The 12887-nt window shown below is 35.7% G+C and overlaps 1 protein-coding gene across 1 annotated transcript in view; it reads right to left on the bottom strand.

The window, feature by feature from the left end:
* GPC6 (glypican 6) overlaps positions 1-12887 on the bottom strand; it is a 1112749-nt gene that overhangs the window by 354246 nt on the left and 745616 nt on the right. The window lies entirely within an intron of this gene.

Below are 12887 nucleotides of genomic sequence, written 5' to 3'. Positions count from 1 at the left end.
CTTTGTCATACGTGAACTCGAAGCCAGTCCACTCCTGTCAAATACTTGGTCGATAGCATAATAATCAATTTTCATCAAATGTCCCCATCAACATTTTGGTATCTATGTCATTGACACCATTTCATCGCAATAGAACGTGACATGAGATAATGCACGTGAAAGCAATTTGCCAAGTTAAAGGCTCCATAAAAATGTAGGTATGATTAAAGTTTAATGTGACACCTTTAGAAAATTTTCCAACTGGTTATTTGACCCTGTTTCTAAAGGAGGTTGGCAGATACACTTCCTTTGTACCTAACTTTTTAAAAAGGATCGATATCAACCTGTCTGGCATTTCTAAGATCCAGGCTTGCTTAGAAGCAATGGAACTGCCAAGGCAATATCTTCAGGCATTTGAAGCATTGCAGTTCTGGGAACTTTGTGGAAAATGGACCCCGGTGTTGAATGTAAGGAGAAATCCTTGCAGTAATTCAACTAATGATGGAGTGGCATTTGCCTCGAATAAGAAAAGCTGAGGTTCTTCTGAGTCCATCGGTTCTAAATCACTAAAATCTCTTTTGGACTCATTGAAAATTCTAATTTGACTTCAAGAGGAAAGACTATTTAAAACAGTATGAACCAACAACAGGAAAAAAAAAATACAGAAAACTCTTTTTTTATGACTAGACACAAAATTATTATCATATTTATTTGGCTGATTCCACCTAATTTTGGTGTTTTCGTCAAATAGCCATATGGTGCTGTTCTTGTGTTCCAGACATGAGAACAAGTCTAACTTGTATCATTTGGATCTCGTGGAGACTTAACAGTCTGATGACACAGAGCTGGGCCCACAGGTGACATTACGTGTCAAGGACATTTAGATATTGACAAAGCGTAACATCAATGTAAAGGTGTACCAATAAAGGGTAGTTCTGCATAAATAGGTACTTTCCACTACTCTGCCTAATCTCGGTCATTTCATCGTTTGCCTAGAAACCGCATTTGAATTTTGTTTTGTTTTGTTTTGATTTCTTTATTTTTTACTGCAGTATTATCTGACACACAATGTCACATTAGTTTCAGGTGTCCAACACTGTGATTCAACCTCTCTATATGTTATGTTGTGCTCAGCATTGGTGTAGTTTCCATCTGTCACCACACAACAGTATTATAGTACCACTGACTATATTCCCTGAGCTGTACTTCATCCCTGTGACTTGCTGGTTCCCTAACTAGAGGCCTGTGCCTCCCTCTCCCCTTCAGGGATACTGCCCATTCTCCCCCCTCTTCCTTCTGGCAACCATTTGTTCTCTGTAATTACAGGTCTGATTCTGCTTTTTGTTTGTTTGTTTATTCATTTGTTTTGTTTTTTTAGATTCCACATATGAGTGACATCATAGGGTATTTGTCTTCCTACGCGTTTGCGGTTTTTAACGCAAGGCTTCGTTTTGTTGGTAACATTTTCTTACTTTTACGACATATACTGACAAAATCCTTAATATACTGACAAAATCCTTAATGTTTCAGAAAATGAAGCTACTGATTATTTATTTATTTATTTACTTAGGCACTGAAGATTCTGGTTGTTCTTTTGAACATGTTTGCATTTTATTTCCAAAATGTTATACAAGTTTTCAAACATACAGAAAAGTTGAAAGACTGTTATAATGTATAATACCCTTGCTCCTAGGTCCCCATTTAACATTTTCCTATACTTACTTTTTCGAATATCCACCCATCCTTCTATCTATCCATTAATCACCTTACTTTTTATGCATTCAAAGTAATATCCTTTTGGTTTTTACTTTTCCTGGTAGTTTAATGTTGGCTTTAATAAAACAGAATTAACAAGATCAGCAATAGAAAGTTAGTGTATTAAGTACTTCAAATCAAATAAGTGAAGTAAAATATAACTGGCCTTACTTTATAAAGATATTTAGAGAATGGTTTAATATCCATGACTTTTAAAATTTATTTTCCAACAGCAAAAGAAAACAAAAAAAAGATACCAAAATTGAGGAGTTTGGTGATTTGAAAAAAAATTTTTTTAACATTTATTTATTATTGACAGAGTGCAAGTCGGGGAGGGGCAGAGAGAGCAGCACACAGAATCCAAAGCAGGCTCCAGGCTCTGAGCTGTCAGCATAGACCCTGACCTGGGGCTTGAACCCATGAACTGTGAGATCATGACCTGAGCTGAAGTTGGACACTTAGCTGACTCAGCCACCCAGGTGCCCTAGGGAGCCTGGTGACTTTTAACTTGAGAGCACATTGGTGTCACAGTATCATCCTCTCCAGATAGGCTATTTTGTGAATATGGCAAATTTTATCTACAACGGAGCAATATTGTCTTAAAAATTTCTTTTATCCACATATATCCCAAGCCAGTCGCAGAAAATGGAGAAAATAATTCTGTATTTTCCATTCAGAATTCATGTGGAATTTCAAATTCTTATGCATTCTACTTATTTGATATGGTTGCAATCCTACAAACTTGTGCCCACAGAATTTTGTTTTCCATAGCCTTGTGACTTCTGTCGTGACCCTGATGCCTTTCTCCAGAGACCAACTCTGTTTTCACCTGAGCTGGCTATGCAATTTCGTCCTTGGACTGTGTTGGATTTTTGGTTTTCTTGCTATTGGTTTTATAGGATGCTTTGATTCTTCTCACTCAGTATTCCAGTACCAATATGGAGCACGTGTCAATACCTGGGATGCAAATTTGAGATCTTTTAGGCTGTAGGGACTCTGTCACCCTCATAACCTGCACTGCTCTGCAAAACAAGAACATCGTTAACAGGCATTGTAATGATGATTTAGGCACTCAGGAAGAGCCTTGTGAATTGAACTCTCTACTGTGTTCCTCAATTTCTTGGCCACACTGAGATTCAAAGAAAAAAAGAAAGACAGTTTTATCCCTCTTAGCATTCAATTGTTACTTTTAAAGTTTGTTTTCAAAGGCTATTGATAGCATTAATTCCTAAGCTTTTTTTTTTTTTTTTTAATTGTGTTGGAACCAGTACAATTTTCTCAGTCTGACATTTTAGAAGAGTCTGTCTCCAACTCAGGGTAGCAACCAACAGAGAAAATTGAACAGCCTTAATAACCTACAAGAACAATGTTGTTCAAGTTAAATGTGGGTCTCTCAGTACTTTTGGAAATGACATCCCTCCTGGTCAAATAAAGGGCATTTGAAGAAGAAAATGGAGTGTGGAGCATCAAAGTTCAAGCTTTCGTGTTCACAGACCCATATTTTTTGAATTGACACAACTGCATGCTTGAATTAAAATAAAAAAAAATCATCACTTCAAACTGAAGACTTTTATTTTTTTTATTTAAAAAAATTTTTTTTTAATGTTTATTTATTTCTGAGACAGGGAGAGACAGAGCATGAACTGGGAGGGTCAGAGACTGGGAGACACAGAATCTGAAACAGGCTCCAGGCTCTGAGTGGTCAGCACAGAGCCTGACACGGGGCTCGAACTCACGGACTGCGAGATCGTGACCTGATCTGAAGTTGGCTGCTTAACCGACTGAGCCACCCAGGCGCCCCCAAACTGAAGACTTTTAGAAGTAAGTCTCTGAAAAGAAGGTTGTTTTAAATGCCAATTGTGTGAGGGATATTTCTATTTTTACATATTTACTGGTGTTTTATAATTGGGCTATAGCAAATTTTTAAAAATATTTTTATATTTAAATCAATATAGACTCACAAGATGATGCAAAAAGAGTGGAATCTTGGGTACCCCTCACTCACCAATGTCACTTGATGGTGACATTTCAAATAACTGTGGTAGGATATCTAAACAAGGAAATTCATTGGTATGTTACCACAAACTGGTCTATAGCCCTTATTCAGTGTTCATGAGTTTTTCAACCTGCTTTCAAAATAAAGGAGTTCTAAAAACTCACATTTAAAATTTAGAATGGAGTAATATCTCTAACATATAGTGTGGCAAATTTATAAAAATTGCAAACAATTAGACAAAAAATTTCCCACTAAAGAAAATGTGTTCATTTAGAAAAAATAAAGAATATAATCCATGTTGAGAAACAACATGTTGAATGTCTTTTTAGTTAATGTGGATATTTTACTATTTTTGAAAAATGTAGCTGTAACTCCTTAGATATTGAAACTAGACTGGGAAAGGGCACCTGGGTGGCTCTGTCAGTTAAGTGTCTGACTTCGATTTGGTAGGGAAAAATCTGTTGTATGATGGCCAACAGGACTGATAAGAGAATTTCAGTCCCAGCCTGAAGACTTCCCTTCCAGGTTCTTGTTCCCACCCTGCTTGCCTCAGGTGCCAAATAACTACTGTTGGGAAAATAAGTAAAGTTCTGCACCATAAGATGGCTGATGGGACTAAAACAAACTCTAGTTCCCAACTTAGAGGCTTCTCTTCTGGGTTCTTCCTGCCTTGTTTGCCACACACGTGAAAGTCATCACAAATGTGGAAGATGACGCTATAAATTACCCTTCCCACCTGCATTTGGCTCAGATCTCTGGGGAATGATCTCCTCTGAGCCCACTGGTGTAAAATAAACCTCCTTCCTTCCAAGATCTCCGAGTGCTGGTTGGTTCTTCTGCCGGGTTATCCAGACCAGTTTCCGTGATAGATTCAGGTCATGATCTCCCGGTTCATGGGTTCAAGTCCCACATCGTGCTCTGTGCTGACAGCTCAAAGCCTGGAGCTTGTTTCAGATTCTGTGTTTCTCCCCCACTCATGCTCCCTCTCTGTCTCTCAAAAATACATTAACATTAAAAAAAAAAAAGAAAGACTGGGAAATAAACTTAGGTAAATCAGTAAATTGGTAAGTGTATAAAAGTGGTATCCACTTGCTATGAATATTTATTTGTGCTGTCACCTGACTTTTACATGCTGTCCTTCACCACTAGAATGACTTTGTCAAGAATGCACAACAATGGGGGGGGGGTTGGAGAACAGTCAATGGTTCCTACTCCATTATCCTACGATCGAAAAGATACACACAAGTTGGTGAGTCTACCAAGTAAGATTCCAATATCATTTCCCTGCATCTTGGGTTTAGACCTTCTGTTAACTTCTTCTGAAGCTGTTTATATATAATGACATTAATAATCATTTTATAGATGGTATTATAATTGACTAGTTTCAATAATCATATAATTTATAACTAAGCTTTCTTATAAAATAACATAAAAATAAATAACATAAAAATAATTGAGCTCTCAGGTTACAACCTTGTGGTTTTTTCTTGATGTTGTTTGTGTTTCTTTTTTAAAAGATTAAAGCAAGATACACTGAAACATGGCAAGAAATATAAAAAGAACCCTTAATAAAACTGTATTGAGAGAGACGGCTAAGACTTATTTACCTGGTTCATCACACGTATAAAGATGTCATAGCAAGTAATTCTTACATTTTCTAAATGTGATTTGAGGCATAGCACACCCATAACCAAAAAATAGAAATTCATTTCATGTCCTTAATATATGTAAGATTTTTTGTATCTGAACCAGCATTTATGCATTGATGCTCATGTTAGCTACTTTTAATAGCAGCCAATGTAAAATACATCTATTACTTAGAATATTTTTAGAAAACAAGACATGCCCAAGTTATAAATCTATATACACAATGAACATATACCTAGTAAGTGCTTGTTTCTATGGAAATCATACAGCCAAAATAATAAAATAAATCTATTTGTCTTCTTTTGCTCCCAAAAGACAAACAAGTTAATGTAAGTAAACTATTTAACCAGAACAAATTAAAACTGTGTTTTGAGCAAGACTCCATGCCATTCTCCATAGTTTCTAATCTAGGGTTGTAAGAAATGATGAGGTATTTCTACTCACCATCTTAACATATCATGAAATTCTGAAGGATCTTCTTGAGGTCCTCAAGAAAGATTAGATTCCATTCAAAGTAGTTTCATATTCAGTAATTTTAATTTTTTTAAGCAGCCTATACCCTGTAAAGAGGCTCTGTAGTAAGTTCATGAGAACTCAAATCTCTTTCTTCTTTGTTCAGTCATGCATGCAACTTTCATTCATCCAGTATTCATGGGGATGAATAAAAGAGATCTCAAACCAATGTCAGGATGCTCAGATTACATTCATTTCCAGATCACTTCAGGGAAAAACTTATGTGTCTTGGTGAAGTGCCATGGAAAGGGAACCCAGGAAAGGGCATTTAGTGTAGAAGGGGGAAGCAGGGTCCCCAGGGAAGGCTTCTTTCTGAAGGAAGTCATGAAACAGATGTCTGTAAGAGAAGCACAGGAGGTAGACAACATCACAGAAATGGTAGAGTTGGGGCTGCTGAGAATCAGTCTTTCCACTGAAGCAACCAGTAAGCTAGCAAAAAATGACAGAATCAGCTTTCTCAGAATTTGAAGATTTAGTTGCAAACAAAACAAACAAACAAACAAACAAACAAACAACCTACAGCAGCCAGGAGAGTGCTTAATAAAGACAGAGACTGCTAAATTTCAGTAAAAAGGCGCTGCTAAACCTCAAGCCTTAAGATATTTATAAAGGTTATAATCATATGAAGTATCTTCTCTGACTATAAATAGCATGAAGCTGGAAATTGGTATCAGAAGGAAAACCAGAAAATTCACAAACATGTGGAAATTAAACCACACACTCTTATATAACCAATAGGTTAAAGAAGAAACCAGTAGGGAAATTAGAAAACACTTAGGTGAACAAAAATGAAAACACTTATGAAAACAAAAATAAAAACTTATTGCCATAAATGCCTACATTTAAAAGAGAATATCTCAAATCAATAACTCATGTTGTACATAAAGGATTTACAAAAGAAGAGCAAACTAAAAGCAAAGTTAGCAAAAGAAAGGAAATGATGAAGATTAGGATGGAGAAGAAACCTGAGTTTCAGTTTGTTCTTTTTCCAGTTCCTTAAGGTATAAAGTTATTGATTTGAGATCTTTCCTCTTCTAGAAGGCAGGAGAGAAGTGTGGGATCAGGTCTCCCTCTGAGCCTCTATAAAGAATCAATTCTGCCAATACCTTGGTCTCAGACTTCTGGCCTACTGAACTGTGAGGGAATACATTTCTGTGGTTTTAAATCACTGGTGGTAAGTTATGGTGGCCAAGAAAACTAATGAACACACCAACAAATTAGATAACCTGGATGAAAGAGGCAAATTACTAGAAATATGACCTACCAAGGCTAAATCATGAAAAATTAGGAAATATGAAAAGATCTATAATAAGTAAAGAGGTTGGACTGGTATCAAAAGCCTGCCAACAATGAAAAACTCTGGACCAGATGGCTTCACTGGTGAATTCTATCAAACACATAAAGAAGAATTAGCAAAATCCTTCCTAAACTATTCCAAAATACAGAAGACAAGGAACATTTCCTAATTCATTCTTAGAGACCAGCATTACTTGATAGCAAAGCCAGACAAAGACGTAGGAGGAAAAGAAAACTGTAGACAGATATGCCTTTATAATAGTAGATGAACAACAAAATACTAGCAAACTGAATCCAACAGTACATTAAAAAAAAATTATACACCACGACCAAGTGGAATTTATCCCAGGAATGCAAGGGAGGTTCAAGATAAGAAAAATAAATCAATATAATAAATCATATTCATAGAATAAAGGGAGAAAAACCCACATGGTAATCTCAGCTGATGCAGAAAAAGCTTCCGACAAAAGCTACCACTTATTCATAATAAGTACCTACGGAAAATCCGGAATAGAAGGGGACTTCCTAAACATAATAGAGACCATTTATGAAAAACCGACAACTGACATCATTCTCAATGGTGAAAGAGTTCCCCTAAGATCAGGAACAAGACAAGAAGGCCTGCTTTCACCACTGTTTTTCAAGATAGTACTGAAAACTCTAGCTAGAGTCATTAAGCAAGATAACGAAATACAAGTTGTCAATTTGAAAAGGAAGAACTAAAACTATCTCTATTTGCAGGTGACATGATCCTACATCTAGGAAATCCCAAGCATTCACAAATAATACCTTATTGGAGTTAATAAATGAATTCAGCAAAGTTGCAAGGTATAAGATCAACACACAAACATCCATTGAGTTTTTAACACTAGCAATAAACAATCTGAGAAAGGAAGATAAGAAAACAATTTCAGGGGTGCTTCGGTGGCTAGGTTGGTTAAGTGTCTGACTCTTGATTTTGGCTCAGGTCATGATCTCATGGTTCGTGAGATTGAGCCCTGAGCTGGGCTCTGTGTTGTCAGCATGGAGCCTGCTAGGGATTCTTGCTCTCCCTCACTCTGTGCCCCTCCCCTGCTCGCTCACGTGCTCTCTCTCTCTCTCTCTCAAAATAAACAAATAAAAATATTTAAAGAAAAAAGAACAATTTCATTTACAATAGTATAGTATCTTACAATAGTATCTAAAAGAAAAAAATACTTAGGAGTAAATTTAACCAAACAGATGATAGAATTTTACATTGAAAACTAGTAAGCATTGTTGAAAGAAATTAAAGAAGACCTGAATCAATGGAAAGATATCCTGCATTCATGTGCTGGAAGACTTAATATTGTTAACATAGTAGTACTACTCAAAGTAATTTATAGATTCATTGCAAACCTTATTAACATTCTAATAGTTTTTCCTTGTGGAAATGGAAAAGCCAGTCCTCAAATTCATATGGAATTGCAAGGACCCAAAGAGCTGAAACAATTTTGAAAAAAAGAAACAAATTTGGAGCAATTGCATTTTCTGATTTCAAAAAGTACAACTTGCTACAAAGCTAAAGTCATCAAAACACTGTGGTATTATCCAGCAATCTCACTTCTAGGTATTTATTCCCCCCTCCCCCAAATTGGAAATAGGTTCTGGAAGAGATATTTGCATTCCCATGTTCACTGCAGCATTATTCACAATAATCAGGTGGTAGAAGCTTCCTAAATGTTCACTGACTGATGAGCGGCTAAGCAAAATGAGGTTTGTTCATATGATGGAGTATTACTCATTCTTAAAAGAGGAGGAAATCCTGCCATATGCAACAACCTGGATAAACCTTGAGTACATTATACTAAGTGAAATAAGCCAGTTACTGAAGGACAAATACTACAAAATTCTACTTACATGAAGTATCTAAAAGTAGTCAAACTCATAGCAGCAGAAAGCAAAATGGTGGTTGCTGGGGCTGTGAAGGAGAGGGAAATGGGGAGTTGCTAATCAAAGGACATAGAGTTTCAGTCATGCAAGATGATAGAGTTTCAGAGATCTTTTGTACAACTATATGCACATAGTTAACAATATGTATTGAACACTTAAAATTTTGTTAAGAGGGGGTAGATCTCATGTATTTTCTCACAATCATCATCATCATCATCATCATCATCATCATCATCAAAACTGTGGTACTGGCATGAGGATAGACATTTAAATCAATAAAACAGAGTTGAAAGACCAGAAATAAACATACATGTTTATGGTCAGTTGGTTTTTACAAGGATGTGAATATCATTTAATGGATTAAGAATAATGTCTTTAACAGATTGTATTGGAGCAACTGGATGTCCTCATGAAAAACAATGAAGTTGGACCTGACCTCAGAACATGCACCAAAATTTCTCAAAATGGCTGAATAACCTAAATATGATCAAAACCTATACAGCTCTTGGAAAAACCTACATAGGGTAAATCTTAATGACCTTTGATTTCACAATGTATTTTTAGATATGATTCCAAAAGAAAGAAAAATAAATTGGGCTTCATTAAAATTAACAGGTTTGTGTATCAAAGGACATTGTCATGAAAGTGAAGACACAACCTAACAACTAGACGGAAATGTTTGCAAATTATATGTCCAATAAGGGTCTTGTATTCAGAATATATACCAAACTCCTAAAACTCAGCAACAAAAAGACAAACAACCCAATAAAAAAAAATCAAAGGATTTAAATAGACATTTCTCCAGAAAAGATATAAAATGTCCAAGTAGCTCATGAAAAGATGCTCAACATCATTAGTTGCTACAGAAAGAACATCAAATTGAGATATTACTCACACCCCTAGGATGGCTCTAATAAAAGAGACAGACAATAATACGCACTGACATGGATGTGGAGAAATTGGAACCCTTATACATATCGCTGATGGGAATGTACCATGGCAGCCACTTTGGAAACATAAAACTACCATATGACCCAGCAATTCTAGTCCTAGTTATGTACTCAAAAGAAGTGAAAATATATGCCATACAAAAATTTGTACATTAATGTTTATAGAAGTATCTTAGCCAAAACCTGGAAACATTTAGTTTAATCATTTGTCAATTTATTTCCATCAATTGATGAATGGATAAACTAGATGTGGTATTTCCATTCAGTAAAATATTATTCAGCAATTAAAAGGAATGAAATTCCAAGATGCTGCATCATTGATGAACTTTGAAATAACATTATGCTACACCGATGAACTTTGAAACTACATTAAGTCAGTCACAGAAGAACATGTGATTTCATTTATACACAAAATGTTCAGAACAGACACATCGATAGTTACAGAATGCAGTTAGTGGTCGTCAGGGGCCAGGGTGAAGGATGGAAGAAACAGAGTTTGGGGGTGGAGAGTGACTGCTAACAGGTACAAGCCTTTTTGTGTGATGGAAATGTTCTACAATTAAATTTCAGAGACAGTTGCCCAATACTGTACTGATATATGAAATACCACTGACATTTACACTTCAAATACCATTTACATTTACCAGTAAACTTTATGGTATATAAATTGTATCTCAATAAAGCTGCATGAAAGACAGACAGAAGTGCCTTTAATAAATTCCTACTACCATGTTTGTAAGTTTTACAGAGGAATTACTGAGCTAGAGATACAATTCTTTATCAGCTAACTAGAGCTTTATTTAGCCATGGGGTTATATAAAAATTCTTTAAATAGTGTTAACCTTGAATTACATTAATGTACAAATTTTTGTATGGCATATATTTTCACTTCTTTTGAGTACATAACTAGGACTAGAATTGCTGGGTCATTGCTTAGTTTGATGTGCATGACCTGAATGAAATTTTCACACTTTCTTTCAAGAAGTCATCTATTGTTTCAACTGTTGCTTAACGGTGGCTTGGAAATGAGTTACTGAGTATACTAACAGAAAACCTTTAGGCCATCCAATTCAGTTTGAATGTTGATTAAAATGTGTATGCTCTAAAACCATCTTCTTTCCATTTTGTACCATTGAGAGAGAACAAGGATAAGACAGAAAACAATCATGAATTGCAAATCAGAGCCTGAAGGAGACATATTCCCTATGTGGATGACAAATGTTTGTAGCACCATCATGATGAAAATTCAGCCTATTTTTAAAAATGTAATTTACTTATTAGCTAGAAACCCCCTAGAAAAGCATGAGGCTTATGAAGCATTTGCAAGCCATAAACTGATTGAACTTGTTGGGTCTGGGAGAAAACGAACAGACCTAATTTGCATACCTGATAGCTGTAACTGCAGAATTTCCAAAGCCAAGTCTAAGTATCATTGAGGCTGTACAACACTTAAAAACAAAATGAGGACGTAGGAAGTGAAGTGAGTTAAGGTCTACGTCAGTTCTTGCCAGCTCTGTTAGTGCTTGTCAGATTATGTCACAAATTCAATGTTACCTAAATCCAGTTTCTGTACTTAATTTTATTCCTTAAAACATAAGTAAAACTGCCACAGAAGTAAGTAAATATTATTCTTCATTTTGGAAGAGTTCCAAATAGCACTTAAATAAATCACACACACACACACACACACACACACACACACACACACACACACAGAATGGATATTTCTCATCGTTGGAACAAAACAGCTCTTTCCGCTAGTTAAATATGTATTTCAGAGGGCTTTCTAATGTGTTTACCCAATAGAACAGAACATCATTTTAATTTTACCTTGCTCCATCACCATGAGGTCTTGGTGATATTGCCTTTTATATGTGCAGTCTGCTTGACATTCTAAACTTTACCCAAATGTAAATTTTCAAATGTGAATACAGAATGTAAAATAAGATCCCCAAGTATCTCATCAGGGAATAGTCGTCTTCCTCAGTCAGATATTATAGTTTAAATATTACTTCATTTAGAAGAAACATTTTAGCGATGACTTTCAATATGAGTCATTGATGTGAGAATCCACATTGGTAAAAGCTATGAATCCTAGCCTCTGTGCAGTGGAACTAGCATATTTATAATGTTTCTGCTTTGGAATACATACCGTCTGCCTTGAAAGTAAGGGGATGTGGTGTTTTCAAGAAAGTAAAACCAAATCACTCTCACTCATTCTCTAATGAACATGTATAACTTTAAACGCCTAGTGTAAGAAGCTGGCATATGGTAGGAGGTGAATAATATTAAAATATGTCTGATAGATACAGGAAAATAGACAAATACCATAATGTGTTTTGGTAATTTTTGATGCACAACACATGGATATGAATTTTGTGTTAATCTTTATCTCTCTCCCTCTCCAGTTCTCCACAAATAGGAATATGCCTTCCTGCCAGTAGCACTGATGTTATCTAGCGTATGGATAATATAGTTATTAGCACACATAGAGATTCACATTAGTCATTTTATTTCCTTTTTTATTTATCACTTTTCTTTATTTTTTAAAATATAATTTATTGTCAAGTTAGCTAACATACAGTATACACAATGTGCTCTTGGCTTCAGAAGTAGATTCCCATGGATCATTGCTGACACACAACACCCAGTGCTCGTTCCAACAAGTGCCCTCCTCAATGCCCATCACCGGTTTCCCCCTTCTTCCAGTCCTCCCTCAACCCTCAGTTCTTTGTATTTAATAGTCTCTATGGTTTGCCTCCCTCTCTGTTTGAAACTATTTTTTTCCCTTCCCTTTCCCCATGGTCTTCTGTTAAGTTTCTCAAATTCCACATATAAGT

The sequence above is a fragment of the Lynx canadensis genome, chromosome A1 (assembly GCF_007474595.2).
Source record: "Lynx canadensis isolate LIC74 chromosome A1, mLynCan4.pri.v2, whole genome shotgun sequence".
In the NCBI taxonomy this organism is placed as follows: domain Eukaryota; kingdom Metazoa; phylum Chordata; class Mammalia; order Carnivora; family Felidae; genus Lynx; species Lynx canadensis.
Note: the sequence above shows the minus strand (reverse complement) of the source record. Positions and strands in the feature narration are given on the sequence as shown.